We start from the raw sequence: 6,834 nt of genomic DNA on the forward strand, positions 1-6,834 counted from the left end.
CCGAAACCTGAGGGGAGGGTCTCACTCCAGCAGGCCTGATGGGAAATCTGCACCTAGGCGACCGGAAGGGTTGGACACCTCCATGGGCAGGGGTGGAGAAATCCTGGAAAGGATTACCCCTGGGAAGTGAACATGAGCCCTTTAAGAAAGCTTTACAAGCGGGGCGGTGACAGACGTCTAGTGAAAAGACACGTGACTTTTCCACTGGGGCAGGTGGGAGGGGAGCGCTTCTTTATAATCAGCTTTCCTTCTCCTGCCTCCCTCTCAATGTACCAATCAACTTTCCCGGTAGGCGGGCACGCGCCGCGCAGAGAACCAATCATGACCGAAAGAAGCGGTGCGAGAGGGAGGTGGGACCCGCCGCCGGTTCCACCCAATTGGGGAAGTGGGCGGAGTCTCCGAGAGTGCGGTGTAGCTACTAGCGGGCGGGCCGGGAGGAGGAGGTGAATGGGTTTTCAGGTAGCGCTAGAACAAAGCGGCTGGACTGGAGTGGCGCGCGTGCGCGGGGCCTGGTGTGCTTTCTGTACGGAGCCGGAATGGTCTTCCCCAAGAAGGAGTTCTCTTCGGGGCTTTTCGGTCCGCCTGGTCCATTTCCTGCTGTGCAGGGTGCCTCCGCCTTCTTGGGGATTAACTCCCCCCGCCCACCCCGTTCTGCCCGAGGCTTGTCAACTCTGAGCCACCTTGTCCCCACCTCCGGTTGTGTAGTGGTGTCGGGTCAGGGTCAGGTGTAGGGGACCAAGGTGACTGAGATTTGCGGAAAAGAGGGCCTCTGGAACCCTGAGGATTTGAGCTTTTCGCTGGCCTCTGACCAGAAGGCACGAAAAAGGGCGGCCCAGGAGCAGCCCCCGTTGCCAGTCTTTCAAGCCAGGGATATTCTATATGAACAGGGTTTCATCTTGGTGGCAGAGCTGTATCCCAGTATCCCTAAAGAACAGGGGTCTCTTCTCAGACATAGTCTCAGAAAGGCCACAGCAGAGATCTCATCAGCAGCCATCAGATGCCCAAAGAGGTGAAAGGAGAAACACCTCCACTCAGGGTTGTTCTGGAGTTGCTGAGCAGAACCTGCTTCCTTGGGGTCCTAGGCCCTGTGGAAAGAGATTCCCAGGCCTATCCTGTCTTGCCTATGCTGACTTTTTGTATGACCCGAGTATGGTTCTTCCCACTCTACCTCAGTTTTCCTGATGAAAACTAGTATGAACTAGTATGTTCACTAGTATGAACAGTGCCCAGCCAGTATAGGAATCCATCCGGCTGTGAGGACACACTTGGCTGGCAGTCTGTGAGGTGATTGTCAAGGATGGAGGCAGCACTCAGAAGAGGCCTGAGCAACCCCCCTGGGGAGGGTGAGCTGCTGACCAGTGAATCATTCAGTGAATATTGAGGGCTTGCTGAGCACCAGGCAGTGGCTGGAGCTGGTGTGACAGCAGTGGACACTCCATTGTCCACTCAGCATCACAAGCAGCCTCACAGCCTCTCCCCTCTGCTCCACCAGGGTGTTACATGCTGATCTGGGTATTCCCCTAGACCCATGACAGGATGAGCAGAGACCCCTCTTTCTGGCTTGGTGTCCCCTCCCCAGATAGGACCATGCTTTACTAACAGGGTACTTTAAGAAGCTGTCTCATGGGCGGTGCCTATGGCTCAGTGAGTAGGGTGCCGGCCCCATATACCAAGGGTGGTGGGTTCAAACCCAGTCCCGGCCAAACTGCAACAACAACAACAAAAAAATAGCCAGGTGTTGTGGCAGGAGCCTATAGTCCCAGCTACTCGGGAGGCTGAGGCAAGAGAATCGCCTAAACCCAGGAGTTGGAGGTTGCTGTGAGCTGTGATGGCACTCTACCGAGGGTGATAAAGTGAGACCCTGTCTCTTAAAAAAAAAAAAAGAAGCTGTCTCATGCCGAGTAAGTGAGGGTGACATCTCCTGAGGGGCAGGGCAGAGTCCCACTGAGACATGCTGGCTTCTGAATGCCTGGTAGTAAGCTAACCATCGTTTTCACTGGTGAGGGCACAACTGAAATAGGAATGTCCTCTGTGCCTCCATAGTCCCCACTGCTATGCTTGAGGAAGAACTGCCCTAGAGAGAGAGCAGGGGGCCCTACCATCCCTTACATTAGCTCACGATGGCTCACTTCTCTCTCCCCATAGATTTCTCCAAGGGAGCATCCATCCTGGAGGAGAGACCTAGGAGGATGTGTGGAACTGGAATTTTACTGGGATGGGGAGATGCAGGGTTTGCATGAGTACAGGAGAAGGGGAGCAGATAGGGAAGAGACCATAGTGGAAGTGAAGGAGTGTGGCAAGAGAAGTAGCCTGGCCATATGAGGACTAGCAGGGGCCCCACCAGGCAGGCTGAGGAAAGGCCTAGGCAGTGGTTCTTAACCTTCCTAATGCTGTGATGTATTTTCATTGTTACAAAGGGGTCGCAACCCACAGGTTGAGAACCCCTGGCCTAAATCCTCAGTTCCTGAGTGGATACTCTGTTCCTATCATGTGTAAAATAGATCACAGCCCAGGATGTGGGCTGAGGAACCCTCTTCCTGGACTTACAAGACCCAGAGCAAGACAGGAGCTTGACTATGGCTAAACACCAAGAGGCCAGAGCTGCCCCTACAGCTCTGAGCTTCCCTAAGGGATACTGGGAAAGGGTCTTTCTGGGCAGGAATCTAGTACCCTGGGCAAGACCTTGGAATCCTCTTTTCAGGCCCATTTCTCACCTGCACCCTCCAGGAGAGGTGCCCAGCTTACTAGGGTCTCCCTAAGTGGCAGGGTGCAGTAGTAGGAAAGAGGGCCTCCAGAACAGGTCTAGGTCCCTCTAGGTGAGCTCGTCTCAGGAGGGGAAGTGCTGGTGGGATGTGTCTGAGGTCTCTGAGGGCCATCCCTTTCTCCCCCACCTCCAAGACTTTAATTTTTTTGCTCTCAGCCTGGCCTCCCTCCAAATTCTTGCTCAGCCTGTCACCCCCCCACCCCCCCGGAGGCCTCCTTTGATTATCCTGGCTAAATTAGGATGCATGTGCCCAGGACCCCTGTCCTCTCAGCCCCATCTCTGCTCTGCACTGTTAACACAGCCACTGTGTAACATCCCCCTCCGGACTTTCTCACTTTGCCCATCTCACTCAGTGGCATGCCTGCCCTCTCTCAAGCCTGCTTCTGCCATCCCTGTCTCATCCCTATTCAGCCAGGTGCTAGGCCCAAACCCTCAAGGCATTGGAGCTCCCTTCACTGTTTGCACACACCCAAACCCAGAAACACACAGAGAAGGAGCCTTCCTGGCTGTGATGGTGAGGTGTTTCATCGCGCTTTGCTATTCCTCTGAGAAGAGCTGAGGGTCCCCAGGAGCAGATGTGAACTAGTGTGCACCCCACAAGACACACATATATTCACACACACACATTCATGTGGCTCAGTGACCCAGAAGCTGTCATCAAGAACACTTTAAACTTCTTGGAAACAAACTTTCCTTTTCCCACAAGTGCCCATGGATTTCTTAGAGATGGGCCACGATGTTCCTAATGGCATATGCTGAGGTGTGGGGGGGGGTCAATTCTCTACCCACTGGCCCCCAGAGGATGAGTGGGCTTCCAGGGAAGACTAAGAAGATAGGCAGAGGGACCAAGAAAGAGGGAGTGATCAAGATAGGGTTGGAGGGGGGAAGAAGGGCTGGAGAGTGAAGGGCAGCTGGAGGATCCAGGACGCTAAGGAGAAGGGGCTAGGAGGGGCGGGGCCAGTGTGAACACTCGGGAAGTGGCTGAGGCAGGATTGGAACCTTGGCCTACTTCTAGCCTTTTCTTTGTTATTAGCCATGAGCACATGGTCTTATGATTTTAAAAAGTGGTTCTTCCCTGCTCGGGAGGCTGAGGCAAGAGAATCATATAAGCCCAAGAGCTGGAAGTTGCTGTGAGCCGTGTGACGCCACAGCACTCTACCGAGGGCAGTAAAGTGAGACTCTGTGTCTACAAAAAAAAAAAAAAAAGTGGTTCTTCCCTGGTACAATGGATGATTCCAGAAACCTCTCACTTCTACTCCCTACTTGGTCCTCAGCCTGTCCCATATGACCTGCCCAGAGTCACTCAGTGAGAGTCCCTGTAGCGAGAAGGCTCTTTGCCATGAAGGGATAGATTCCTGCTGTCCCCATGCCTGGCAGGGTCTCACGCCTAGCAGGGCCTCACCCCTGGCCTCAGACTGTAGGCCCAAATCTCCCTGTTTCAGAGAGGGCCCTCCCTCCCCCACCCAGATGTAGCTCATCCTTCCATCTCTCTGTGGAGCCAAGAGTTCCAAGCCTGGCTTCCAGTCTCACACATTATCTACCATCCCTCAAGCCTGCGGGGGGATAGCTGAGCTGGGTCAGGGGCATACTCAGCTGGGCACACCACCTGCTGACACTGAGGTCAGCCCTCAAGAGCCAAGGAAAGATGCTCAACAGCTCAGGGAAACCAGGTGGGGTGTATCTGATTTCCTGGGGCCTCAGAGGCAGGCAGGGGAAAGGGGGAAAGAACTCAAAGGAGCCCATGTGGGCCAGGTTCCTGGCTCCAAAGCCAGGGGTGAAGGCTTGAGCCTTTGCCTCTTGCATCTCCTTCCCCAGAATCCTCAGCATCTTTGCCTGGGCTCTTATAAGAACCTTTATATGAATCCCTTCCCTTATATATGAACACTCTGGGGGGGAGGGGGGTCTAAGTTATAGAAGCTGGGGCTTTGCAAGAGCAGGGGTCCTTAACTGAATGCTCACTTAGCTACCACATCACCCTTGGCCTCCTGATTAAAGCTTCTGATCCTTTTAAGGCCACCTCTGCCAGGAAGGACCTGGAGCTCAGGTGGTTTGAGCTGGGTAAGGGACAAAAGGGCCTCTCAAGGCAGGCCTTTGGTCAGCCAGAGCAAAGGTAAGGAATAGTGATGGAGTTGGGGTGTGCTGCTTCTGTCTTTACCAAACCAGACTGTGGTTTTTTGATTGGGAGAGCTGGGAGCAGAAGGCTCTTGACAGTGAAGACAGTCCAACCTTTGAGACTGGGAGGGTGGAAGAGGCCAAGAATTCCCAGGGCACAGGCAGGCAGATGTGCCAGGAGCCTGGGCTGGGCCTGCCTCAGGTGGGCAGGTCTCTCTGTAGCTGCTAGGTCTCATTTAGTATCCGCCTGCTGCCCGGGCCTGTCTGGTCCCCTCCCTGCTGGCCTATGCAGCCCTGTTTTTTAGGAATTCCTCTTATTAGCATCAATGAGAGTGACCATGATGAGGCCAGGGAAATGGCCTGGCCCAAGTGCAGGGTTGCTGGCTTGAGGCCTCACAGCCCAGCACCATCCCACATGGTTCAACTGTCCAGCTGCCTGCCTAAAGGTAGATGTAGGCTGTCCCCAGGTAGGCAGCACCAGGAAGCAGTCTAGGGGACTCCCCTTTTGGCCTGGCCACATCCAACCCTACTCCTATCACAGGCGCACATGCCCCAAGACTTGAAAGACTTTCTTCAAAAGATGAGGTCCTCTGGGAGTGAGGAGGGGCCAATGAACTCTGACTCTCAGGAGTCCCAGAAGCCCTCCAAGGTGGGGACAGGGGAACAAGGGCCAGCTCTGACTAGGGCTCCCTGCCCACTTCCCGGCTCCTCTCCATGGCTTATGTGGTCTCCCTATAGAGAATAACACTGCCTGATCCCCATCTCCAACAGGACAATCCTCTGGGATGAGCCCTAGGGGCATCTCAGAGCCCAAGCTGGTGGGCTGAGGGGTGTTGAGAGGTGTTTGGCTATAGCTGGAACCCTCCCCAGAGACCCTAAAGCATCAACCACTGCAGAACCATCAAGAACTCAGGCTGAGGAGTGGCTGGATTCCCTAGGCCATAGATACTACTCTGACATGGAGCTTCCAGCAGACTCCCAGGAGCAACATAAAGGTCCAAAAAGCTGGAGACCTATGGAGCTGGATGAGGCATAGCTCTGCTATGCTATAGACTTGGGTACATGGTGCCCCATCCCTGGATCTCAATCTCTCCCTCTATAAAGTGGAACAATACCTTCTGTCTATCCTAATTCCCAGGGGTTACAGGGCAATCAGACAGGTTCCACAATGAGACCATCAGAGGGAAGGCTTCCTTATCCTAAGGGACTGGGCATGGACCCCTGACTATCCCCATGCACAATGGGCAGGAGTGACTTTGGACCGGCCTACTTATGACAGGCAAGGTAAAAGACTGATCACCTGGTAGGCCCTGTGCTGGGCATAGCAGGAAAGCCCTATGTGGTCCTCAGATGATCAAAGTGTGAGTGTGCCATGTGTGTAGGGACTGGGCAGGGGTAAGACAGGGTTGGAGTAGAGATTGGGAAGCCTAACCAAGACATCCGGTTCTAATCCCAACTCCACCACTGGCCTCCCTATTTTGAGCTTCAGTTTCTTCCTGTTTAAAATGGGGGTGCGGTATACCATGCAAAACTGCTGTGAGGCAGGAGGAAATGACTCATGTAAAGGGCCCAGGTGGGCCCTCTGCTCAGCTCTCCTGGTGCCCAGACAGTGGGGAGAGGGCCCAGAGGGTAGGCAAGGACCTCTAGAACAGAGGGATGGGATGGGGCCTGTGAGCAGCAGTGCCAGGGAGGGTTGAGAGTGGACTGTGAACAGAAGGCTGCCCCCAACAGGAAGGGAACTGGAGACAAAGCCACTCTTCTGAACCCAGAGCCAATGGCTGCCCATCCCAAGGCCGATGTCTTCGTGGGATGGTAGCATGGACACTCCCATCACCCCAGGCTTGCCTGTGCAGGTCCCATTTCATGGGGAAGGCCCTGCCTGCCAGCCTCATGCCTCTGTGCCCATGCTGGCCCACCCACTTGCCTGCTCTTCCATGAGGAAGAAACACCAGGTTAGG

The sequence above is a fragment of the Nycticebus coucang genome, chromosome 8 (genome assembly GCF_027406575.1).
Source record: "Nycticebus coucang isolate mNycCou1 chromosome 8, mNycCou1.pri, whole genome shotgun sequence".
In the NCBI taxonomy this organism is placed as follows: Eukaryota; Metazoa; Chordata; class Mammalia; order Primates; family Lorisidae; genus Nycticebus; species Nycticebus coucang.